Below are 27589 nucleotides of genomic sequence, written 5' to 3'. Positions count from 1 at the left end.
GTATCAGCCGAGTTAGATCGACTGGTAAACGAAGGGGTGTTATCACCGGTAACATCGGCCGAATGGGCCACACCTGTGGTGCCCGTAGTCAAGAAAGATGGACAGGTGCGACTATGCGGCGACTTCCGGCTCACGGTGAACGCAGCTACCATCATCATCATCATCATCATCATCATCATCAGCCTGACTACGTCCACTGCAGGACAAAGGCCTCTCCCATGTTCCGCCACTTAACCTGGTCCTGTGCTTGCTGCTGCCAATTTATACCCGCAAACTTCTTAATCTCATCTGCCCACCTAACCTTCTGTCTCCCCCTAACCCGCTTCCCTTCTCTGGGAATCCAGTCAGTTACCCTTAATGACCAGCGGTTATCCTGTCTACGAGCTACATGCCCTGCCCATGTCCATTTCTTCATCTTGATTTCAGCTATGATATCCTTAACCCCCGTTTGTTCCCTAATCCACTCTGCTCTCTTCTTGTCTCCTAAGGTTACACCTACCATTTCTCTTTCCATTGCTCGCTGCGTCGTCCTCAATTTAAGCTGAACCCTCTTTGTAAGTCTCCAGGTTTCTGCTCCGTAGCTAAGTACCGGCAAGATACAGCTGGTATATACCTTCCTCTTGAGGGATAGTGGCAATCTACCTGTCATAATTTGAGAGTGCTTGCCGAATGTGCTCCGCCCCATTCTTATTCTTCTAGTTACTTCAATCTCGTGGTTCGGCTCTGCGGTTATTACCTGCCCTAAGTAGACATAGTCTTTTACAACTTCAAGTGCACTATTACCTATCTCGAAGCGCTGCTCCTTGCCGAGGTTGTTTTACATTACTTTCGTTTTCTGCAGATTAATTTTAAGACCCACCTTTCTGCTCTCCTTGTCTAACTCCGTAATCATGAGTTGCAATTCGTCCCCCGAGTTACTCAGCAATGCAATGTCATCGGCGAAGCGCAGGTTATTAAGGTATTCTCCATTGACTCTTATCCCTAACTGCTCCCATTCTAGGCTTCTGAAAACCTCGTGTAAGCACGCGGTAAATAGCATTGGGGAAATTGTGTCCTCTGCCTTACACCCTTCTTGATTAGATAGAGCAGTGATGGCGTAGTGGTTAGAGCATCCGCCTCGCATGCAAGAGGTCCGTGGTTCAAATCCCAGTACCGCGCAGCTACCATAATGGAGCAATATCCGCTGCCGCGGGTTGACGATATCTTTGCGAACCTCAACGGCGGAGAAGTTTTCAGCACATTGGACTTGAAAAACGCCTATAATCAGCTGCCCCTTGACGAGGACTCGAAGAGGCTAGTCGTATTTAACACGCACAAGGGTCTCTACTGTTTCAACAGGCTGCCGTTCGGAGTGTCGTCAGCGCCAGCAATCTTCCAGCGGTGCATGGAGGCCGTGCTCAGCGGGATCCCCGGCGTGCAGGTTTATCTGGATGACATAATTGTATCGGAAAAGGCAAACGACTGCAGGATCCTGGAGCAAGTGCTACAGCGCCTGAAGGAACACGGCCTGCGCCTACGACAGGAGAAATGCAAGTTCAGGCAAGACCAAGTCACCTTTCTCGGACACTGCATCGACAGACACGGCCTACGCCCCAAACGCGACAACATCACGGCCCTGCTCGACGCCTCCCAGCCCACTTCCGTAAGAGAACTGAAAGCTTTTTTAGGTCTGTTAAATTACTACGGCAAGTTTTTGTCCAATGTGTCGACCTTACTAGCGCCCTTATACGCATTGTTGGCAAAGGGCGTAAAATGGGTCTGGGGCAGACAACAGCAGAATGCTTTCGAGGCAGCTAAACAAGCAGTGAAGAATGCAAACCTTTTGGTGCATTTTGACCCAAGCAAGCCCATTCGCCTAGAGTGCGACGCGTCAGAAGTAAGCCTGGGAGCAGTGTTGTCGCATCGAGTCGGAGGAATTGACTACCCTATCGGATTCAGGTCACGAATATTAACAAAAGCCGAGAAAAAATATTCCCAGTTGGAAAACGAGGCCCTCGCCCTCGTATTTGGCGTGACCAGGTTCAGAGACTATCTGTATAGGACCCACTTTGAACTAGTAACCGACCACAAACCGTTAACCGGACTGTTCAGTCCAGACAAGGGAATTCCGCCGAAGGCCGCTGCCCGCATTCAGCGTTGGGCCCTGCTGTTGGGTCGATATGGGTACAGCCTAACCTATCGTAAAAAATCTGAAAACGTAAACGCAGATGCCTTCAGCCGACTCCCTATTCCTCGGGGGCAGCCCGATAACGTAAAAGATGACGCTCCCGAGTATGTATTATACGCTGAAGCTGTGAACGCGGCACCCATCAGTGCCAAAGAGTTGGCGGTTCTAACCATCCGTGATGCTATGTTACAGCAGGTGCGAAAGTGGATCCTGCAGGGCTGGCCGCAGTACCTGACAGAGTCAGAGGAGCGATTCCGGCCGTTCTTCCAGAAAGAGGATGAGCTTACAGTGAATCAGGACCTCATTTATTGGGGACATAGAATAGTAGTGCCATCAGCGGCTGCTGGGAGTCTTTTGAGGTTCCTACATGAAACACATCCAGGGATGGCACCAATGAAAAACCTTGCTCGAACCATTTTTTGGTATCCAGGGCTGGATGCCGACATCGAAAGGATGGTACGCAAATGTGAGAGGTGTGCTCAAACCAGTGCAATGCCTCCTCCGCAGGTTCCGGCGCCATGGCCAGAAACGGGCCGGAAATAGTCTCGAGTGCACATCGACTACGCAGGCCCCGTCGAAGGACACATGCTACTGGTGGTCGTAGATGCTTAAACAAAGTGACTGGAGGCCATATCGAGGCGGAGTACGACATCAGAAGCCACCGTGGAAGCGTTGAGGCCCATCATTGCCAGGTTCGGACTGCCACATACACTTGTTTCAGATAATGGGCCACAGTTCGTCTCAGCCGAGTTTCAGAAGTTCGTAAGAATGAACGGGATCAACCACGTGACGACGGCGCCTTACCACCCGCAGTCAAATGGGCTGGCGGAACGCGCGGTTCGCACGATCAAGGAAGGCCTTCGAAAAAGCCAAGGGGGTGGCACATTCATTAAACTTCTCAGTCAGTTTTTATGCCGATACCGACGGACACCGGTAAAGGCTGGGAAGTCTCCGTCCGAACTACTGCTTGGTTATCAGCTACGAACCAGGCTAGACTGCTGCCTCCCGAGTGCAGGCGCGGAACCGCGTCTTGAAGAGCGCTCCTCCACCATGCCGTTCTGTGCAGGACAGCCATTGTGGCTGAGAAGTTTCCACAGCCGGCCAAAATGGTTGCCGGGAGTGGTCACCAGTACCCAAGGGGTTCGGATGGCGACTGTGTCTACGCCGGACGGCGAGCAACGTCGTCATGTGGACCAACTGCGGCTGCGCACTCCGAAGGACTCGAACACGATGCAGCCAGGGGGCGCTACAACATCCACCACCACCGCTAATGAAACCTCGCCGATGCCAGCCGGCATGGCTGACCCCACGCCGGTGGGGTCGCCGCCCTCTAGCCAACCTGAGGTACCGCCGCCGCTTCGCCGGTCCAAGAGGCTACGGCGACCACCTCAAAGGTTCAACTGGTAAAAGGGGGAGATGTGCTACGTCATGCAAGCGTGTCGCCAATCATGTCATGACGTCATCGCCATTGCCGAGTACATAAAAGCGAGACACGCAAAATAAACCTTCCTTGTTCTTGCTTGGTTACTGAGCCGTTCACTCGCGACGTAACAGTGCGGGCTTCTCCATCCAGGAACACCGTTCACGCTTCTTTGGCCATGGAGTCAACAACACGGCCGCCACTTCAGCTGCCCATCATACCATCAGTGGACGTTGTCCATGCCTCCTCTGTGGTATCAGGCCATCACCAAATGGACACTATGCTACCACTTCGCGGCTGTAATACGCACGGGTTCCTGTCTTTTGGGATTGCTGTTCAAGCTTCCCATGGCCTGCATTCCCTCTCCGGTACTCTTCCAACACATAAGCCACCAAGAAACGCTGTTCATGCTTCCTTGGACGTGCGTGTCACCACCGTGAGTACCACTAGAACCACGTACTTCAAGGACGCCAACCAAAGCGGTTCAGACATAGCCTCCTTTATTTTCTGTGCCCGCGCAGTCAGTCCGCCGGGCCCGTTCGGCCGCTTCCCGCATCCTCCTCTCTTTTTGCGTCTGCTGTCCGCCAGGGGCGCTCGCATCCCAGAATCGAGTCGGCGCATTCAGCCGCGGCGACGCATCTCCAGGAAACCTTTGTTCGTGTCGCATACGTTTGCAACACCAATTATTTACGACCAAAACGGTACGTAGTACTTTCAGCAAATATAATTGTAACTGTTGCTTCATTGTGTTGCGTGAGCAGATGACACGCGGCATTAACTGAGTGCGTATAAACAAACAACGTCGTTTGTACCCCGCGTTTGCACGGCCGTTGTCAAGCGCGGCTATCATTTTTCGCGCTTCTTTCTGGCAATACTTTTCCGCGCACCTATCTTCGCAGCGTAGTACTTTCAGCAAGTATGATATTTAACTGTTGCTTCATTGTGTTGCGTGAACAGATGACACGCGGCAATAAGTGCGTGCGTGTAAACAAACAACGTCGTTTGCACCTCGTGTTTGCAGGGCCGGTTTCATGCTTTGCTATCATTTTTCGCGCTTCTTTCTCGTGAGGCTTTTCCGCGCACCTATCAGCGAATTTCGCTAAATAATCAGGAATGTTAGTTTACGGTTTCTCTCGTTTCTGTCTCGTGCAGCGGCCTACGCACACAAGTCTCCGTGGTTCATTCGGCTGTGATAACACGCGTCAGGTGCGATGGCGTACTGTTGCGTGCCCGGTTGCAAGTCTTCAAGCAAAAAGAAGGAAGTGGGAATTTCATTCCACGAAATTCCAAGCGACGAGGAGTTGCGGCAAAAGTGGATAAAAGTCATTTCACGAGACAATTGGACGCCGAACACCACTTCCTGCTACTCAACCGTGTGCAGTCATCATTTCGCTGCTTCTGATTTTAAGCAAGGATGTAAAACACGAAGGCTTATGAAAGGTGTGGTGCCTAGAGTATTCGAAGAATATCCGCGCTACTTGCAGCCTTCGACAAAAGCCCCGAGAAGTGACGCGGCGATCAGAAAAAAAAAATTGTGATTGCTAAAATTGTGATTGCTGCTTGTGAACAGTGTCAACGAGGGTACTAAAGCTCGTCAGACTGTGTGCGTGTGAGGAACGTTTCGATTGACGCCCTCTTGTTCGTTTCCGAGGGTTGCGAATGAATTAATACGCAATAAACAAGTTTCTCTACCGTTTCCTTGAAGGTATGGTGTTCTGTTCAATGTGCTATCTTGCGTACTTATTCTTTCTCTCTTGCATATGTTCTCTCCTAAATTTTTAAGTGGCACACGGGAGTGGTATCACACTTTTGTTTTTTAAGCTTGCCCCGCTTAAAAACGCGCAACGAAGGACCCACCCGTCAGTGCCGGCGGTAGCACCGGAGTCAGTCAACAGGCTCTGCCGGTTCTGGGAAGGCAGCGCCGCCTGGTGGTGATTGCGGGAACTCAGCCTGACGGTCGGCTCCCTTTGATCCCGGCGGCAAAGCGCAGGCACAGAAAATAAAGGAGGCTATGGTTCAGAATCCTCGTGCGACAGTGCCATGGAGCTGCGGCGTACCATCGCACTGCTCCGCACCGAGACTAACAAACTGACAGCGTTGATCGCCGAGCGAGCTCCTACAATGTTGCCAGAATTGTGTGACATTAACGTAGTGTTGGATGTATCTGCCTCATACGACCTTGAGGCAAGCCCACTGGAGCAACGCAGGGAGCTTCGGTCTTCTCTGATCGAGCTCTCACACCAGCTCGACTGCTTCGCGTCGGTGATCTCTGTGTTGCCACCTGCCACCTCACAATCACCAGCCGTCTGCGAACTACCAGAATTCCACGGGGTCCGGAATGACGCCGACAGCTGGGTGGCAACCGTCAACGCGATAGCACTGCGCGAGGCCTGGGCGGAATCTCAGAAATGGACCGTGGCTGTAGACCATCTTCGGGAAGGTGCAGTGGCGTGGCACAGGTATGAAGGCTTCAAGCAGCAGTCCTGGGTAGAGTGGAGCTCCACGTTGATATCTGCCGTCGGCCGGACACTCTCCGATCTCCCTTTCACCACCCAGTCTAACCTGACCGGTACCGAGGATGGAGTTCAAGAAGGGTTCTATCTCGAGGCTCCAGCTGAGCACTCCAGTTCTCCACATGAGCTTCCGGACCCAAAATCGTGTCAGCCATCGGCCACCCCGTCCTCTTTCGCGGGGGAGATACAGAGGGACACAGGGTAGCTGGACGCTTCGTCAACGCGCCCACTACCATATATCGAGCTCAAGTGGGGCGGCAGCTCAATGTCTCATCGCAGTCCTCCAGTCTGACAACAGGCAACAAGAGCACCCTCGAGCCCCAGCGATTGGCATCGCCGACTTCGAACCCGACACCTCCTGGGCACGTGGAGTCGTTCACCTCTGTCCTGCCGGATGGGTCACGACATGACATACCCTACCTGTCTACGATACCAACAGTTCCCAGTGATGCCAGCGAGGAGAGCAGACTCAGCGAATAGGGGGTGAGGGATTTGCCTACTACGCGGCCGTCATTGGCACGGTTTGAGAGTGCTTCACTGAATCGATCCATGTCTGCCGAAGACAAATTTATGGACTATATGCCTGTTTCATCCGTATCTGCCCACCACGCCTTGGTCGACGGTAGTGATGCGCCGCAAGCAGGCCAAGTCAACATCAGCACTTCTGGCCTCCCGGCGTACAGCCCTACTTAGAATCACGGGCAATGCAATATGACTTTGAGACCAACCGAATGCCGTGCGGATCACCAGGTGGCAGTGTGCGTTGAGGAAGAATCGTAGATCGGCCAGCCGGGGACCAGCTCGCACAGAGCAGTGAGGTGAGGCCTTCGTACGCCCCTGGTGTCTGCAGCATGATGTGCAGTTATGGTGGCGTTAACTTGTATGTACGCTGCGGTACAGAACAACCAAGGAGCATCTTGATTCCTTGTGGCCGCAAAACAAGAGGAGCCAAACATGGCAGCGCAGAGGCTCTTGCGTCAAAGCATGGTGGCCGAGAATCGCAGCCTGTCCAGAATGTCGTTGGGAATGAAGACCAGTGCCCCAAACTGCGCCAACTGAATTGCCTGCTGCTGCGGCCACCTCGAGACAGCCAAGGTCGCCCACCAGAGTGTTCGACAGCCCCGCAAGGCAAGTCATGGCATTCACGAGAGAGACCGCACAAAAACAGCCAATACTGCCCGCCAGAGACGGTACTGGCAGCTCAGGGCTCCGGGCCTGCGGGCCGAAGATGACCATTGCGAAACACTCAATGGCGTCCACTTGAGCCATCGTCACCCGACATTCAAAGCAAGACACAAAAACCGGCACAACAAAGTCAATGGTGTCCACCAGAGATATCATCGCCATACTTTCAACGCAAGACGCACCGTGGCCATGAGCGGCCTATGCGAGGCCTATGCGATTTGCTGATGCGATTTGCTGTGATTTATTCACACAGACCCGTCACAACTTCACCACATCTTACCACCCTCAGACTAACGGCCTTACGGAGCGCCTAAACCGCACATTGACAGACATGCTTGCCATGAACGTATCTACCGACCACACGAATTGGGACATAATTGATTGATATGTGGGGTTTAACGTCCCAAAACCACTGATGATTATGGGAGACGCCGTAGTGGAGGGCTCCGGAAATTTCGACCTTCTGGGGTTCTTTAACGTGCACCCAAATCTGAGTACACGGGCCTACAACATTTCCGCCTCCATCGGAAATGCAGCCGCCGCAGCCGGGATTCGAACCCGCGACCTGCGGGTCAGCAGCCGAGTACCTTAGCCACTAGACCACCGCGGCGGGGCACGAATTGGGACATAGCTCTTCCGTTTGTAACCTTCGCCTATAACTCGTCGCGTCATGAAACAGTGGGCTACTCCTATTTTTATCTACTCTTCGGACGTCATCTCTTACTGCCCTTCGACACACTGCTTTCATCAGACCACCCATACTCCAGTTCATACGCTCGGGATGCGATCAACCGGGCCCTCACGGCACGCGCAGTAGCGCTCGCTCGGTTATCGTCGTCGCAGACAGCACAGAAGTCCTTTTATGACCATCGACATAGAGATGCCGTTTTTTCTGCGGGATCTCTTGTTCTCCTGTGGCTTCCATCTCGACGTGTTGGCCTGTGCGAGAAACTACTATTGCGATATGCTGGGCCCTATCGAGTCATTCGTCAGGTCACACCTGTGACCTACGAGATTGCCGCAACGACAAACTCATCAGCTGCTGCACCCAGAACGGAAGTAGTCCACGTTTTTTGTCTCAAGCCCTACAACGCCGACTCGCTCAATTAACAGGCACCGAGACGGTGCCTTACGGGCCGGGGTGATGATACGTGTATAGAACTGTCGCCCCGACACAGCTGAATTGGCACCCAAATGAAGAAGACGACAACGTGGTTGTTGTGGTTCGTACTCTCGAGCTTCTCCCGTTGGCCTGCTTGACTGTGCGCATTCTAAACCGTTAGCAAGACCAGCTCTCGGTGAATAAATCTTCCCCATAACAATATGAAAAAGGCCTGTGACACTACATGGTGCTTTCTTCACATTTACATTACAATCATTCTTATAGCATTCTCTTGGCATTATTGTCAGTTTATTTAACGGTGTGCGTCACAACGAGCGTGACCCATTCGCGTTCCGGAGGACGAAATAAAGTTATTGTCCACCCTCCATTCTCCCAAATCTACATCTAACCGCGTACATAGTGGAAAGCTATTCAGGGAGGCCCCACACATTAAGGCGTATTGGAAAGTATGTTGACAATTATCGAACGTTTACTGCCCGTGTTCGAAATGGCACTGGTCTGTCTCGAACATTTGTCCAAGAAACAGAATGCCACAAGGTGGTTTCTGAGATGTACACTTTTAATAATAAAATAATTGCTTTGCGCTTACTCAACCCACATAGGTCAATCAGGTACAGTTTTGTTTTTAATTAGGCTCCTTTTTAATGTATGACAGCCGTTACATTTGATTTTAACAAGGTCTTCGGATCGGCAGACGAAAATTCGTCTGAACTGAACGTGAAAAAGAGTGCTTGCGTTTTATTGTTCAAAAAGAGGTGCGCTAACCCAAATGTAAACATTGACCTTTTTAGTCAACGCGTGTCTGTGAACGACTAAGCACAGGTTTCCCATCCATGTATTAAGCACAAAGCTAACCTTCATATCACGCATGAAACACATAAAAACAAGGATTTAAAAACCAGAGTGTTAGCAAACTGCTTCTGACGTGTTAATGCAAGAAGCAAACCGAACTCTTTGCCAGAGTCGCATTTTAATGTGGCACGCATATAAGTGCGTAGATTGTGGGCGTAGTATGTGTACCAGCATGCCAAAAGGCACACTGCTACATTTTTGCGTGAATAAAGCCCCACTAACACATTCACTACAGCTAATAATATTATTATAATAATCAGTGTGGTGACATTGCAAGAAATATTCTATACCACAATTCTACCTATGTTGGATAAAAAAAAGGTCAGATGAGAAGTCATCGGCTGCTGTATAACAATATTAACAATGTGAAAAGGGCCAGACACCACTATACAAACATGGAGAACGTACGTACATCCAAAAAGCATAAAAAATAGACAAATCGCACGTACAGTAGGTATCGATTCTATGCGAAGCACGAATGAGAAACGTTGATATGTTAACTGAAAATCAGCACAACGTTACGAGCTGAACGTAAATGATGCCGTACATGACTTCCAAGTCATGATTGTCGTCGTTTACGTTTCTCATCTATTCACGTCATGCAATACAAAGTGTAGTATATGTGGAGCTATCAAAACGACCGCGAGCAGGCATTGAGCGTGGTATGTTGTCATGTGACTCGCGTGTCAGGATTCTTATGTTTGCACCAGTCATATACTTTCGTCATCCCTTGACGTCACGTAACACCAAATTTGGTATATTTGGAGCTAGCAAAATGGCCGTGAACGCATAATGAAGGGCCAGCTATACTCCGATGTAGCGTTGACGCGCGCGCACGCTAGCCGCAGCGGCACCAAGTTATCCAAACGTGAGCACGCTAAAGTCTGACGCGAGGCGCAACCAATGCAGCCAGCGTCCGTCGGCGCGGCCTAAAAGCAACAGCGCGAAATTCGACATGCTGCATTTCGCGTCCTTGCGTTACCCACACAACACTGCGTCTCCCTCTTTTGGTGACGGATGGACGCCGCATGCGCTGAAACGCGGAAGCATCAAAGCAACTCAGCGCGGTGCGGCCTGGGAATATTTGGCAGGACTGGTGCCTGGCGGGGCAACGCCGGCGTGGCCTGACGAAATGAACGCCGGTGAGCACGCGCACCGCGTCACATCGAAATGTATTGGTGCCTTGACTGTGGCATGTAGTCATGTTCTCACATGACACACATTTCATTATTATCATGCTTGCACCAGTCACATACCTTTGTCATTCATTGACGTCACGTAACACCAAATTTGGCATATCTACAGCTAGCGAAACGGCTTCGAGCGAATCATGAGCTTGGCTTGTAGTCATGTTGCTACATGACACACATGTCGTGATTATCATGTTTGTATGTGTCACTTACCTATGTCGTGCGTTCGCGTCAAGTAATACCGAGTTTGATACATGTGAAGCTACCAAAACAGCCGAGAGTGCATCATGAGCGTGGCATGTAATCATGTTGTTACATGACATGCATCTCGTGTTTATCAGACTTGCACCAGTATCATACCTTCGCCATCCTTTACCGTCCCGTAATATCAAATTTGGTATAGGGGAAGCTAGCGAAACGGCCACAAGCGCATCATGAACGTGGCGTATCGTAAGTTGTTACATGACACGCATATTATGATTATATAGTTTGCCCCAATCCTTCGTCATTCATTCACGTACCGTATTACCAAGTTTGGTATCTATGACGCCAGCGAAACGCCCGCGAGCACATCCTGAGCTTGGTATGTAGTCATGTTTTTACATGTCATGCATGTCATAATTTTCATGTTAGGGTCTGTTGCTTGTGTTCGCCATCCAATCACGTCATACCATACCAGTTTTGCAACATGCCATGTGAACCAAACCACCACAAGAGCTGCAGGATTAGGATATGTAAATCAGGACATTCATGGCATTCACGTCAGGGTTTCCTTTTATGACTAGTCATATATGTTCTCTATACACTCAATATACCAAGTTTGGTATCGATACCAATATCGAAATGGCCAGGAGAGCTAAATGTTGTAGGCGGCTAGATAGATAGATAGATAGATAGATAGATAGATAGATAGATAGATAGATAGATAGATAGAAAGATAGATAGATAGATAGATAGATAGATAGATAGATAGATAGATAGATAGATAGATAGATACGCGCATGGTCGCCGATGTTCGCTAAGAAACGCTTTGAATTGAAGTTAGATGTTCACTGCTGAGACAGATTATTCCGAAATTTACTGTTAAGCCTAATTGATTGATATGTGGTGTTTAACGGCCCAAAACCACTATTTGATTATGAGAGACGCCGTAGTGGAGGGCTGCGGAAATTTCGACCACCTGGAGTTCTTTACCGTGCGCCCAAACATCAGCACATTGGCCTATGACTCTTAAGCTAAAAGGCTTTCAAGCTGTTTACATTTCAAAAATGTTTAAGAAAGCGAATTCACTTCGAACCACTTCTATGCCTCCATCTTTTTCTGCGGGTCTGCAACTCTCTCTGCAGCATGCCTAAAATATGCATGACATTGCCAATTTTCAATTTCTTTTTGGTAACGGCCACCTGGGTAGACATTTGTTTACCTGTTATGAAAGCTGCAAATAGGAAAAAGGCGTGTAAATTTATAGTATTATACAGTATCACAAACAAGGGCACCAGATAAAAGGGCAGGTGTCAACACTATACCACTAAACATGTGGATCTGAGTGGAACCCTATAGTTGCTTGATCTTCCAGACTAGAACTATTGTCCCGAAGTAATCTATTGCTCAATGCCTACATACGAATATATACCTAGTTTGTTGTAGTCCAGTTTTTTACTTTGGTATTATTTGTGGAACTGTTTAAAGGCAGTCGGAATTGAAAAGCTCAGGTAATTTCAACTGCATGAATTTCTTTCACCTGCTGTAAACACAAGCGCAACAACCTTCTTCATTTTCAGCCCTCATGAAACGCTTCTGGAATGACAAAGAATCAAATCTTGGCTATTGTTTTAGCACGGCAAAGCGACAGCTTAACTGTTGATGTATAACACTAAGCATTTTGCTCAAATGCCACTTTAGATGTCCTGGCACATGTGTGCAATAGATAGTGCCATCGAAAATGTTTTTGTGACGAGCACTGTGCTCAAAAAGATGGCAAGGTAAATCAAAAAGCCCTGCAGGTGTTTATTGGAGCGCCCCTCATGATAAATTGGCTCTGGAGTGAAAATGTCCGATGAAAAATGAAACTAAAAGCATTTCGCTTTTTTGTATCGGGGAAGTTTTTACAGAATAGACTTTAAGATAACTACAAGTATTACCACGGTAGTGTTTTTTTTATGATCGCCTCATCTTCGCTGCTGTGTTATGGGTTCAGAGATACTTAACTTTATTATGTACTCAAGCTCACTCATGATAATTATCTAATGTAAATTCACGCAAATAGCAACAAGTTTCTACAGATATCATTAACAATGTTTTTTAATAAGTAGTAGTTTATATTACCAATTTGAAAGCATTGTCCCTCAGTTATACATAATAATACCTTACTGCACATCAACTTGTAGTCAATTGGGTTCACAAACTTTGTCTTGCCTTTGGCCCCAAACCAACTGAACTCTCTGACCTCTGCTTGTACACACACACACACACACACACACACACACACACACACACACATATATATATTGTAACGCGGAGAAATAAGACAAAGAGACAACGCCTTTGCTGCAGGCCGGCTGTTCTTTATCTGCTTCCTCCTCGTCGTCTTCCGTCTCTCCCAGGTATGCGCCGAGCACGATCGCCGCTTTGTCATCATTACACTCGGCCACGCTGCAGCTGGTCTACTCCTGTAAGAAAAACACAAACCAATGTCACGTTTGCCGCCGTATGCAGTTCTTCATCCGCGACACATGCACCGCAAAGTTATTCCGTTTTCTCTTGTCTCTGCGCGTATCAGAAGCTGTGGATCGTACTCGCCAAGTGTTATCTCCCAAGCGCTCAGAAATAATGTAAGGGCCGTCGTACTTTGGGTGCAGTTTGTTTGAAGACGATGGCGCACCTCGCTGTAGCCACACCTCATCACCTACACTGTATTTCGGCGCGGGACGGTGGCAAACTTGTGCTTGAGGTGCTGCTTCTGGAACATCCACGCAATCGCGGAGTTGTCTGTTACTACCGTGAAGTGTCGGCCAAACAAGTAGTGGCGGAACTTTTCATCCACACTCCATACTACAGCCAAACACTCCAGTTCATTCGAATGATAATGCCGTTCTGCGTCCGATAGTTTACGACTGGCGTAGCAGATGACGTGCCCACGCCCACTCGAGTCACGTTGAAGTAAAACCGCCCCCAGGCCAATCTGACTCGCATCAGTATGGACTTCTGTCATCCAATCTTCATTAAAGTGGCAGAGCACCGGGCTATGTGTAAGCTGGTGTTTGAGGGTTTGGAAGGCGTTATCCTGCAAAGGACCCCACTGAAATTGGGCGTTTTTCTTCAGTAAGTCCGTGAGTGGAGCAGCAGTTGACGCAAAGCTCGGTACAAACTTGCGCAAGTATGACGCCATTCCTAGGAATACCTGGAGCTGTTTTATAGATGTTGGTGCAGGGTATTTGGCAACGGCGTCTATGCGTTCAGGCAAGGGTCGTACGCCATTATGAGATATCTGATAACCAAGATAAGATATTGTCGTCAACCCAAACTGGCACTTCTCGCGGTTAAGTCGAAAGCCGGTGTTGTATAGCCTCTGCAGAACCGTGTCGAGATTTTGTAGATGTTGTTTTTCTGTTTCCCCGATGACTAGAACGTCATCGAGGTACACGACGCAGGCACGGTCTATCAGTGTGCCTAACACTGTGTTCATGGCACGCTGAAAGGTGCTTGGAGCAGTTCGCAGACCGAACGGCATCCGATTAAACTCGTACAAGCCAGATGGTGTTCGGAAGGCCGTCTTAAACTTATCTTCTTCAGCCACGTTGATCTGCCAATACCCTGCTTTTAAATCTAGCGACGAAAAGAACCTCGCTTTTCGTACGGCGTCAATAGCGTCGTCAATGCGTGGCAGCGGGTACGAGTCTGGTATGGTGTGCTTGTTCAGCTCTCGGTAGTCAACACAGAATCGGAGATTGCCGTCCTTTTTACGGACTAGGACAACAGGTGCTGCCCACGGGCTAGAAGATGGCCTGATTATGCTTGCGGCAAGCATTTCTTGCACCTGCTGGTCAATTAATATCCGCTCTCGTTCGGCATATCTACGTAACGGTATGGACACCGGCGGATGATTGTCGGTAGTAATATGGTGCACTAGCACGCTAGTTCCGGGAAGCTGAGTAGTAGTATCAGCGAAGAGCGATGCGTGCCTCTCGAGTATTGCGGGAAGTGTAAGTGGCGTCGTCAGCTCACCTTGGGATTGCGCCGGAGGCACACTTGGAGCCACAGGATGGAGGTTGACGGTACTTCCTTCCACCGTGAGGCGCACTTCCCCGGAGAGCAGGTAGTCGGCCCCTAAAACCATGTCTGTGGGCAGGTCGTCGAAGACGGGCACCGAGGACAAAAACTTGCTGCCGGCCTCGGTGTTGAGTTGCAGGTTTAGGGCACCGACCGGTAGTACGTCGCCACCGAGACCCCGCAGTGGTGGCTCAGTCCAAGGCTGGAGAGGTTCGGAGGCGTGGCGGCGAAGCAACGCCGTACGTTGAGCTCCGGTATCAACGAGAGCTGTCAGTTCTCCGATGCCGTCGACGCGGACCTTGAGGGTTGGAAGTGGGCGTGATTGATATTGCATCGCTTGAGGTTGGCTTTGCGGGCAGCTTTTATACCCATGCCCGATGCGGCCACACGTATAGCATCCGCGTCTCGGTGAAGCTGGCTCCTTTGGGCCAACTGCAGCCGCCCGGCGATGAGACGTGTCCTGCAACTCCATTGCCTGGCGTACGAAAGTGGAGATGTGGACTGGGTGGTTGTAGGCGGACAAGACGGCTGCGTGCGTCGAGTCATGGATCCCGTCGATGATGTACTGCCTGGCTGCGGAGGAGGTCCACTGTATATCGCAAGCTTGTAAAAGGTCCAGCTTGTCGTAGATGTAAGTCGCGACGTCCTCGGTTGCACCTTGCCGGCGTGACCGCATGGTCATGAAACGGTCGTCGTAAGCGCTCGGAAGCGGCGCAAACGCGGACATCAGGGCCGCGCTCCATGTTTGCCATGTAGCGTATGTACTGCCTTGGAAACGATGCCACGCTTGGGCAGATCCTCGCAAACGTCCTTCAGCGACCGACTTCTTAATCGTGTCGCTCCACGAGTATTTAAGGGCAACCGAGTTTATCACGCTTACCCAGTTGGTAGGGTCATCCTTGAATCCATGAAAATATGGAATTTCGTTCTCGTTGAACGATCCAAAAGAGGCGCAGCCAAACCCGGATGTCTTGAGCTCTTGGGCGAACAGAGAGAAGCCTCGAGAAATGGCCTCGCTGCAGTCATGATGCGGTGCCGCCGTGGAGGCTTGGACGCCGTCCGTGATCGGTGGGGAGTTCGAGAGCACTCGTCCACTTCGAAGTGTAGTGGACGCAGGGATATCGGGGTCAGTAGTTCTCGACTGCGCCATTGTAACGCGGAGAAATAAGACAAAGAGACAACGCCTTTGCTGCAGGCCGGCTGTTCTTTATCTGCTTCCTCCTCGTCGTCTTCCGTCTCTCCCAGGTATGCGCCGAGCACGATCGCCGCTTTGTCATCATTACAATATATATATATATATATATATATATATATATATATATATATATATATATATATATATATATATATATATATATATATATATATATATATATATATATATTTATATATATATATATATATATATATATGTATATATATATATATATATATATATATATATATATATATATATATATATATATATATATATATATATATATATATATATACCGAATCATCGTCTAGAAGGACAATGACCAGCACCTTGGCAGAACGATTGGCCGACCTTGTCATCCCCAAGTTCACCGGAGATAGACCCACGCAGAACTGGTTTTACCTGTTCGAGCTCCACGCTACCACTGCATCATAATCGGAACGGGAGATCGATTGACTGATATGTGGTGTTTAACGTTCGAAAACCACCATAAGATTATGAGAGACGCCGTAGTGGAGGGCTCCGGAAAGTTTGACCACCTAGGTTCCTTAACGTGCGTCCAAATCTGAGCACATGGGTCTTCAACATTTCCGCCTCCATCGGAAATGCAGCCATCGTAGCCGGGATATGATGGGCGACCTGCGGGTCAGCAGCCGCGTACCTTAGCCGCCAGACCACCATGGCAGGGCAGGAACGGGAATTGATCATTAGCTTCACCGACTACGTCTTCGGTCGGGCTTTCAAATTTTACCTCACCGACATATTCAAAACGATGAGTCATGGAATATATCAAACAATAAATGACCCTTCGATTTAAAGAGTACAGTGACGACTACGATTGAGACTCTGCTATAACCCACCATCCACAGACAATTGCACTCATTCGTCGATTTCACAGGCAGTCTTCAACCATTCGAATGAACAAGATTGACCATTGGCACAAAACAAAGTGTCACATGGGTTTAGTTACAGATGACAATGCGTATTTTGTAAAAAACACAACCATCAAGCGGGCCTCCCTTCTAAAAGAAAGTCGGCATTTCCGAAGTCATCGCTTCAGCATATGACACGAGACGTTGCTCAACCACCTGATGCCTTTCACTCTTCGTCTCGCGTACGTGGTCCACCACCTGTGTTTTCATAACGGGGTTCTTCAAGCGCTCCTAACGCTCACCACTTGCCTTATAAGGACGCCGTATTGATGTTAGATGATTTGGCGCATCACGAAAATACCCCGTCAAGCCATTCTTCTTTTATACGGTCTCATGCATCACTGTCCGGTGCACACATCTTCGACGGCCCAAGCAGAACAGTAGGCTCAGATGCCGTGAACGTCGCACGCTACCAGGCGCATCAACCACTCGCAGTGAACAGCGAAGAAGAAGCCTCTGAAAAGCTTCATGTCATTTCTACAGTACCGCTGACTTGCAAAATCTGCTATTCAAACCTAGTAATGCCACGTCCCCTGTAACAACCTCACGCAGAGCTCACCGATTCAAAAAACGAACAAACTCAGAAGTACATCATTCATCGAACCTCGTACACAGTTGTCTTTCAGAGGCGTTCGTAATGAACCACGCCACCGAAGCTTCTGAAGAGCATGCTAGCAACGATGACGCATTACCAACTATGCCCGACAAGCAAGACACTAGCTCACCACGCATCAGTTGTCTGCAGGGCGCGTCAAACCTCGAAGAAAACGACTAACCAATTCCGGAAGGGGGGCCACTATAGTGATCTCCTGAACAGCATCAGCAAATCAAGCAAAGCCAAGTTCACAAATTCATTCGACGAAGAGAGAGACTGCAATGAGAGCATCGACGAATGAAAAATTCAAAGAAAGCGCACTCACCAATTGAAGAACATCGGAAAATAAGATCTCTAAACCAAAGACCAATTCAAGACGTCAGACACTTTCGCACAAAGGAAAGTCACCAGAGACACTTCCTGCACCAGCTTTTACACGCCCTACACCACTACAGAAAACGCCGAGAAAGACGCGAAAGCACTTCTTGCACACCGCAAGCACTCAGGCACTTCGTCACAATCTGTCAAAAAGCACGAAAGCAAGAATCACGGGGATTGCACTATTCACGACCAAAAATACAACCCCGACGACATCCGAGCGACCAATTCATTAATGCGTTCCAACCTTGCTCCGTCCCCAGAAGAGTTCACGTAGTATTGTCAGTATCCATGTGTAGCCCGCTCTGTCTGGAACACAACAGTCAAGCTCGTCCACCAGAGTCGTCATAAATGTCACTGGACTGCTCCCTTGGCCTTGAAGATTTAGTCAGATTGTGGAACTCCGTCAGGACGTGAGACTGTGAATTCGGCCATCATTTTGTTTATTCCTTCTTCAATTTGTGGTAGTTTGTAACTGATGCCTTATTTCGGGGGGAGGGGAAATTCTGTGGCGTAAGAAGGCAGTAATCTTCAGGAGAAGGAGATGAGGAAGCATTGACAGTACAATAAAGATGGGTATGAACCAGGACACGTCTTCCAGCCATCATATATATATATATATATATATATATATATATATATATATATATATATATATATATATATATATATATATATATATAAGGGAAAGAAGTGTAAACCCAAAAAAGTGGATGGGGGGAGTGCCGCTGTAATAGCTCAGTGGTTAGAGCATCGAACGCGTAATTCGAAGGTCGTGGGTTCGATTCCTGCTTACAGTTGGTAATTTTTTCATCCACTTTTCTTTCTTCTTATTTACATTCCATTAATGTTAATAACTTCCCCTGTACATTCCTTGGCATTACTGTCTGTTATATCTCATTATATATATATATATATATATATATATATATATATATATATATATATATATATATATATATATATATATAGCGCTGTCACCCTTTTCTGCAGTTTCGTGTTAGCGGGTCCAATCAAACCACGATGGCATCAAAAAACCATAGCGGTTTGCGAGCTCATCGTTGAATAACTATGAATTCAGTGTTCCAGCTCACATTTCTCGCGAGGGCATGTTTTGACCACGTGTATCGCTAAGCAAGAACTCGCATGGCGAAAATATACAATTGATGCATTTACACACGTGCAGTGATGCCTACACTGACTGCGTTATTCAGTTCACATTTTATGCGGAGATATATATGCAGGTGCATTCGGAAACTATTAAAGCAGCGGCATTTTCTTTTCGTTTCGTTCTTGCACGGCTCCACCGAGCAGCGGGTGGAGGAAGAGCCGATTATTAGAGCGTACCAACTTTTTCCATAGTGCTCCACGCGCCCATGGGGCGTTGTGGTATTGCAGGAAAAAGCAGTAGATCAGGCTTGCTTGGTGCAATAGATTACGATCTCCATGCATAGATAAACAACCTGTTTGCACTGAAAGAGCATTACTGGGGCCTCTCTATCGGTACACATTTCGAACGTGAAATTGGTACTTTTACAGCAAAAGCTGCTATGAGATCACTACTCGGTCCACGCGCAGTTGTTCGCCGCCACCGATGGCGCCGCCTCCGGTGCCCGCAACCACATAAAACGAAATCGAAAAAAAAATCCTTCACCTTTTACAAAGCGCGGCTTGAACCTGTGTCCACTGGTTGCCACCCCTGTATTCTACCACTGAGCCACACTTGTTTACTTTTCTTTACTACTTACTTTTACACATACATTATTACAGTGCACAAACAGCACATACAGAGGTAAAGAACGGAGTGGTTACATAGTGACTAGAATTCCATTATACGGATAAGTGGCTCAAGTTGTTCAAGTCACCCTGGAGCTTGGTCTTGATTTTTACAATAATCACTTAGGTGCATGATCGTTTGACGGAAATATTCACGAATGGGCAAGGTATTGATGTCGGTATGGCGAACTGTCATGTACTTTTTTCTTATATTGTGTAGGGCGAGCAACATAACACTATCATAAGGTGATCCATGGTCTTGTACAATAACTGGTTAAAACCAGATCCCGTAGGCATCAATTAGCAAATCTTTTTTGATGGTTCGCTGCAGAACTTTCCAAAACAACACCTCTTTCCTAAAATCTGGAAAGACATGTTCGATGGTTTCAAGTTCACGACTGAAAAAAACAGTGCGTTCCCCACAGTACAAACAGTCTCTTTTCTTGCATCCCCGTTTTAACTTCTACAGTCCCTGTATAGAGCTTCAAGAAAAAGTATTTTGAACTAGATGGGACAACCATTTTCTTTACTTGGGCCAGTACATTGTGACCATGTCCAGCAGGATAAGAACTCCTGTAAAGTGGCACCGGTAAAACAATGTCGACAGAGCCTCTATACAACCTTCTTTCTTTTTATTCCTAGTAGATATTCGCTGAAAAAACATGCCATAAACAATTGCATGCACCTACGACTTCTTTTAAATAACCATAAAGCGTCACATGCACATAGTACGAGGTGACAACGAGTAAAGGTAGAACTCTTCTTGGCCTCAGCTGAATAACTGCACGTAGAAACGGGTTTCTTTTGTATCGCAGGAACATAAACTGATTAACGACCTGTCCTAAAACAGATGTGAACTGAACACGGCGAAAGGGATTAGTGGAACCGCAGGCAGTACACCGGCGTTGGACCGATCTTGGACCCGTATTGGCTAACGTCGGCCGCAATATTGGGCCAAGATCGGCATCTCGGCCACCTGCAGCTTCTTCTGACGTAGGACCGATGTTCAAGCCGACCCATGGCTAACGTTCAGCCGTGAATTTGCCAATATCCAGCCGACGCTGGCCCAATCTACACATGCCGATGAAGACCCGTCCTTTCGCCAACACAGTTGCCAATGTACATCCAGCATAGGACCATTCTCGTGCCACTTTGTTGCAAAAGAAATACCATTATTACGGCAGTATTCGCTTTACGATGAATATCGGCACCAGTGGCTTGTCAATATTCCACCGTTAATAATATGGTCTTTTTACTACTGGCGTTCCTTAGCAGGTAACCTTTAAATTACACTCCCAGAACTTGCCCTAGCAGCTTATAGCAGCCCTGTACGAGCTTCACGGTGTAGTATACTTCAAGGCAACTGACCACTAGATGACAAGTGTAGGCACACTGCACGATTCATCTAAATCGTCCATTTTAGCCTTTTTTCGTGCATTGCCTATTACCCTCCCCACATGTAGAGCATAAGACCGCATGAGTCAAGTTACTGCCTAGTTTTCTCCAGAAATTGCTCGCCAGTTTTGCGAGAAATTGTAACATAGGCTGTCACAAATTTCATCAAGTATTAGCTAAAAAACTTTAACTAAAATAACTGCTCAGTGCAAATATTCCGCACACAAGCAATCTTTAAACAATAATACCAGAACACACTTTTCGTAACGTTATTTCTAAATACAACAAGTCAAACCTTTTGCTTTTTCAGTTCAGCTTTTCAAGTTACTGCTCTTCAGTAATGCAGCCCAAACTAAGAGGTGAGTTCAGCAAGGCATAGGGCTGGCCAGAGCAGCATAGGTGGGAAGATGATTTAGAGGCTGCAGCAAGAGCTGAGGCGATAAAAGTGGGCTTCCCAGGGTCCTGCAAGCAGCGATTGGGCAGGAAACCAACCACCACAGGCTGTCGCAGATCCCTGCTCTGAGGGGCAGCAGCGATCGGACTGAAAATCTATGAACACACGTGTGAAGTGCCTTTCTTAACCTCCATCGAGGCCAACAAACTTCAACAGCCTCGTCTTGATGAAACGCTGAGCTTTTTCAAACACCTGCATACGTGGATAGAAATAAACACCTCAAAGTAAGTTCTAAGCACTGCAGTACAACATATTGGCAAGCTCAAACAGTGAAAAACAATGACAGCAGACGTTATAATGAACTATCCGCATCAAATGCCTTGTGGCCATATTGAAAGGAAATGAACAAAGACTTCAACAGTCATTGTGCAAAAAAATCTGCCACAGACCAAAGTGTTTAGGAATATGTTTCAATGAAAGTTGATTAAAAGAAGCTTGTTTGACTACTTTAAAAATAAACAAAAGGTCCTTCGTAATTTCGAAACATGACTTAGAGGGTTGCAAGCCAGGTGAACTAGTCTGCAGCTATATATAGCCTCTGGCTGTATATATTTATAACAGGACAACAAGACACACGACCGCACGAACTTTCAACTCTGGCTTATTCTTGGGCACACATAAGCTAATACTGCACAAGAGGATGACTGACCACCAGATAGACAAAACAAGATGAAAGAATCTAGCAACCCGATTCCAGTACTGGCACTCGTGGATTATTGCAAGGCGTCTGTATTATATTTAAAAAGGTATCTCCAAATTCTATGAAAGATTTGCTGATGTGGTTTCCTAGGTTGTTTTTTTCGCAATCAATGAACCTTCGAAATTTCACGTGATTTTGGAGACTTGCATTATTCCGAAGTCTTGGTTTCATAGCAGAGCAGGACTGGATAGGTGGCTCACCAAAAAACAGCACTTGGCCGAGAGTCGTGACACAACTCACCCATTTGCGCCCAGACGACCAGCTGCAGGGAGAGCACGCACTTGTGGTGCTGCCGTGCTTCATTTTGGAGCGAACAGCTCTATAAGCTATTGCGCCAGTATTACTGCACTGTGGTTTAAAAAAACGGTCTGAAAGCTACTTTCCCATAAATAGCACTTGAGAACGGAGAAATACTCAGCAAAGTCGACTGCATCTATGCACGTGGCATTGAAGAGACAGTGTTGTGCAGTGATGACAACTTCCTCGTGATCATTTTCTGGTTGGGAGTTTGTGCTATGGTAGTACCGGCTTATATGCCTGATCGGCGACGATACTACACTGCGCACTTCTGTAGTAAAAAAACGAATACGTAGTGGCTGGGGCATCACTTTTTTTTTCTGGCGGCATATGTACATCTTGTCTGCGATATGTATGTACATGGACGTTGATCAAGCAAACCACTGTGACAGCATAGCACGGGTGGTGTCGCGGTCTTATGCTTGATAACGCGGGATAGATCTCCGACCACAATGGCTGCATTTAGATGGGGACGAAATAGAAAAAGGACACCTGTGAACCAAAAGATATGTACATATTGGAAAACCCCAAGCGGTCACAATCTTGGTAAGCACCTTACAGCGTACCTCAGAATGATATCTTATTGGTACATTAAAGCCTAGCAGGTATCGATGTTTAACAGACATGTTCATTTTAGGCCGACATAGGCAAGTGGAAAAAACTGAAATTGTGTGTTAGGTGAACTAAACAACAAGTAAACATTGAATATATTTGATTCTTTTCTAGCAACGCATAAATTCCCATGTTACTTAGCCACGGCAGCAAGTGAGAAAAACGCTTACCGAATTGCCTGGCTTCATAAAGCTAAGCTTTGATTAGTCCGCTCCTTTGTTCGTAACGAAAACTAAAATAAAATAAAGTAAAAAATTGAAAAACAAGAACGCTGTCTTTTGCACAAGTTAAGTTAAACAGAGGCACTTCGGCATCGAGTTTACACCGCGAGAGTATCGTTTATAACAGTTTAGAGGCGTTCAGAGGCCTATGGTCCTGCACAAGTGTTGTGGGCAACGCATCTTTTCTTTACACGCAACTGTTTACAAAAAAAGACTACCTGCCTATCGTTTTGTTCACTACACGCAGTGGCATCAGATAGAGTTTGGTGGTGATGGTCAAATGAATGGACGCATGGAAACTTTGTTAGTCTTGAAGTTCACTACTCAACGCTCATCAGGCCAGGTGAGAAACTTACAATGCCGTTTGTTGCATAATCTGCTCTTTTCATTTCCGGCAAAACACCATTTAAACTAGGCTGTTTGGCCCTGGTTTCCACTGGTGGCTGTCTTTATTATCGAATAAATATAGCAGACACGTGCCATCCGGTTTAGAAACGAGCCTGACAGCACTAGAAAGAAGAGCGAGAGCAGAATTTTTCTCGGCTGACCACTTGAATGCAACGCTGCCTACTCTGTCTACATTCTCCCTTTCCTCTATACGTCCTGCTTTTTACATACCGTTGCGCTTGAATACGTAGCAATACCGCCAGTGCTCTTTAGTTTTTTTGAGAGAAATATATTTCCTTAGTGCGCAGAGAACGTTTGAGAAAGAAAATATAGCATTGAGTGATATGTGGGGTTGAACGTCCCACAACCACCATATGATTGCGAGACGCCATGGTAGAGGGCTCCGGAAATTTCGACACCTGGGGTTCTTTAACCTGCACCCAAATCTGAGCACACGGGCCTACACCATTTCCGCTTCCATCGGAAAAGGAATATATAGCAGAGAGATAGAGCAGAGCGCGCAATTACAGCCAATTTTATTGCACAGATGACGGAAATATATATGTGGTCATTAGGGCGAGGAGGTCACGCACAGAAGAAAGGACAAATGATGGCGCATGCACCAAACCACATTATTCCAGTATTAAAATAACAACATAACAAAAGAGACACCTGTATTCATTATCCGACAGATATACAGGCATCTTTTCAGTTAAGTTGTCATTTTAAGGTTGGAATAACGTGGTCTGGCGCATGCGTTATCATTTGTCCTTCAGTAGTGATCCCCTCGCCCTCTTGACCGTATATATATTCCTGCCACCTGTGCAATACAATTTGCTGTAAGTTTGCGCGCTGTCCTATCTTTCTGCTATATCTTCCCTCTGAAACATTTTCTGCGCACTAAAGAAGTACATTTCTCTAAAAAAATGCAATACCAACCAGCCCAAGTAGCCACTTTTTTGGTTTTGTTACGGCGATGCGCGCACGCACCATCTCTACCAGCCGCCACTCTCGCCTTCGGGAGCAGCTGAGAAGTGCGCGCTCTCACCGCCAGGGTGGCTGTGGGAACTCCAGCGCTGCTTCTCTATACTAGCAACGTTTAGGATTCGATGGTGCTGGTTCCGGAGAAAAAAATTTGGAGAAGGATAACTTCAACATAGAAAACTTTGAATGACCCCTTTACCTGGGATGAGCGACAGAAGTCAAACCTGATAGGCACATCGTCAGCACTATGGGGAGAACCCTAAAGCACTGGAGATGGCCGGACTGTGAAGATGCAATTTTGTACTCAATTGAATCCACTAGGCAAACAAGGTATCTTTGAGGTAAAACATCTTGATTGATGATGTACGTGTATCAATAAATTTTCATGCAACTGTGAGGTTGCTAGAACAGAAACCAGTTGTAGATAACTCACATGAGCTGTTGATTGTGTAACTTTGTGCTAGCCTTTTTTCCTCAATCATTTTCAGCCAAAATCAACTTTGTCACAAAGCGGCCCTACAGGATGTAGAGTCGTTTGCCCCACCTCACCTCCCCACCTCTACAGAGCCATTTGTATTGAAAATGTGGATCAATAGAACACTTCGTAATCCGATGGAAGGTTTTATAAACGTTCTGCCGTTATTCATTTGCATTTATATTGAAGATTCTCCAAGAAGGGAAAAAACATAAAAATCTGTCACAAAGTAACCCCATTTTACGGTAATCAGGTCTTCGACATCTAAGCTAAATTCACAGCATGTCTTCGGATCATTCTGCCGCAAAAATATCACGATAGCCCCTGAATTGGGCACTAGAAAGGGATCAAAATAGCGCTGCGCCATGCCCCAAAAAGAACTCAGGACTGCTGTTAAGGCACTACAACACGAGGTCTACGACAAGGTCAAGTTCAACGAAATGATAGGGCTAAAATGTCAGTGAACCTTTGATGTTTAACTTCGATAAAATCAAATATTGCTTCAAAGCAGTGTTTGCAGTGACTGGTGTTGCACCAGCAGTTGGCAATATTTTCTTAAAGGTACACTAAAGAGAACCAATGTCTCAGTTTAGACTGACATGCTGCATACGAAACCTCTCATGCCACAAGTTCGTTATCAGTGGAGAAAATTAGGGTTGAAGTTTATTTTTTAATTTCATGATGCTCAAATTTTGAAAATGTATTGTACTTTTGCAACATTGGCTTGATGAATATTTCTGAAACATCGTAAATTAGGTCCATCACGCCAACAGATGACAGTTGACTTAATTTTGAAGAATTAATATTCACGTTAGACCCAGTAGACGAGTTTGAATTTCATGATGTCGCGTGGTTTCGTGTGAAAAGATCAAAGCGGCATCTCCACCCACAATTTCTTCTCGCGCGTTTTCTCACTTACCAAGCATCTTTTCGTGGTACAAGTGGCATTTCCTGGATTGAGAAATTGTACTTGATTATTACGGAAAAAAGGTTTTTGGTTTTAGTGTCTTTTAAAGGTGTACCGAGACAATTTTCAGACATCGCGAGAGGGACATTTTTAGTTTCCTCTGTACGCAAGAAGTATTACCACTTAGCACACAATAGTCAGCCAGGATGCATAAAATAGTTAGTCTGATTTTAAAGTTTTCATTTAGAGTATTGGCAAGCAATGGAGTGAACATTATTGTGATGAGTCAACAAGGTCCCCCCCCCCCCCCCCCGATTTTCTAAACGGAATTTCCGTGCAGCCTAAATCACAGCAATCACCGTCACGGTCAATAGAGACGATGCGCTGATCGTTTATATGCACCACGAGCAGATCGTTTATCTGCCATTAGTACGTAGCAAATTGCCAAGTTCCTGCAACTTCACACTGCCATGTCATGTTACGGATAAGCCACCCACTTGATATTGAAACTGAAAGTGTCTTTTAAAGGTAGAGGTATTAAAAATATATGCGATGCTTTCCCGGGCAGCACAGAACTCTCTTATTTAAACCCAATCAATTTCTATAAAAGAACAAGTCCTAAATATTGAAAAGTTGGCTCAGTATTCATTTTGTTGATGCCAAGAAGATGAATCAGGACTAATATCAGATGGTTTGGCAGTATGTATTTTGGTACAAGCACGATTACCTGATAAATTTTTCTGGGAACAATACTAACGAATGGATGGTAGATCACAGCCGGTCTATAGACGCTTGCTCGCTCCATGCTTTTATGGTCTAAGCAGCCGCCGCGAGTAAAATATAGTTGTTTTTATACAGTGTCAGTGCACTCCGCATGAGGGCGTCAAGAGCCAACTCTTTAGAACGCCTTTTGCCGCATACGCATTGCATTGTAAATCAGCTATACCCGGCCACTTTCTCTAACCATTGACTTTTCCATTTGTAGGAAGCAGTGAGAGTAGCAGAGGTTTGTGTGGGCACAGCCTGTATTTTTTGGCACTCATGCATTGGGTAATGAATGCGCACACGCAACGGCGCAAAGATCTTTTTTTCAAGGCTCGAACACAATCTATTCGCTGAATTCGAAAATGCTTGAGGCTTGTGTGGTTGTATTTATCATTTAGGTGCACGTTAAAGAACTCCACATAGTGAAAATTCCCAAAGCCTTCCACTATGGCGTCCTTCATAAACATATCAGTGAAATAACTTCCTCGCACAAAAATCTTTGACATCGCAGTTGATTCTTGAACCATACATTGAAGATTGTCTGCTACTGGCCTGGCTGGAAAGTATGGACAAGAGTCACGAGAAGGGTCGGCGCAAATTCTGAAAAGTTTCTCCGAATTCTTCTAGTTAATTTCGTAAACGTTAATGAATCAAAATGACATGTCATCTGGTTTTGTTTACAAGCCCATACAAAAGCACTTCCGGTTAGAAACAATGCCACTACTTCAGCTAAAAGCATCACGACAGAGGTTTGCCAACAGCGCTTTTTTTTCTTCAGGTGCAATGAATATGTA

The 27589-nt window shown here is 46.8% G+C and overlaps 1 protein-coding gene and 1 long non-coding RNA gene across 2 annotated transcripts in view; both read left to right on the top strand.

The window, feature by feature from the left end:
• The window catches only part of LOC142765206 (uncharacterized), a 1282698-nt gene that overhangs the window by 759527 nt on the left and 495582 nt on the right, over nucleotides 1-27589 (top strand). The window lies entirely within an intron of this gene.
• On the top strand, nucleotides 4114-5291 carry LOC142764741 (uncharacterized). The gene is made up of 2 exons (XR_012883851.1): nucleotides 4114-4288; nucleotides 4740-5291. It is a non-coding gene; the product is annotated as an uncharacterized LOC142764741 (long non-coding RNA).

The sequence above is a fragment of the Rhipicephalus microplus genome, chromosome 6 (assembly GCF_043290135.1).
Source record: "Rhipicephalus microplus isolate Deutch F79 chromosome 6, USDA_Rmic, whole genome shotgun sequence".
NCBI lineage: Eukaryota > Metazoa > Arthropoda > Arachnida > Ixodida > Ixodidae > Rhipicephalus > Rhipicephalus microplus.
Note: the sequence above shows the minus strand (reverse complement) of the source record. Positions and strands in the feature narration are given on the sequence as shown.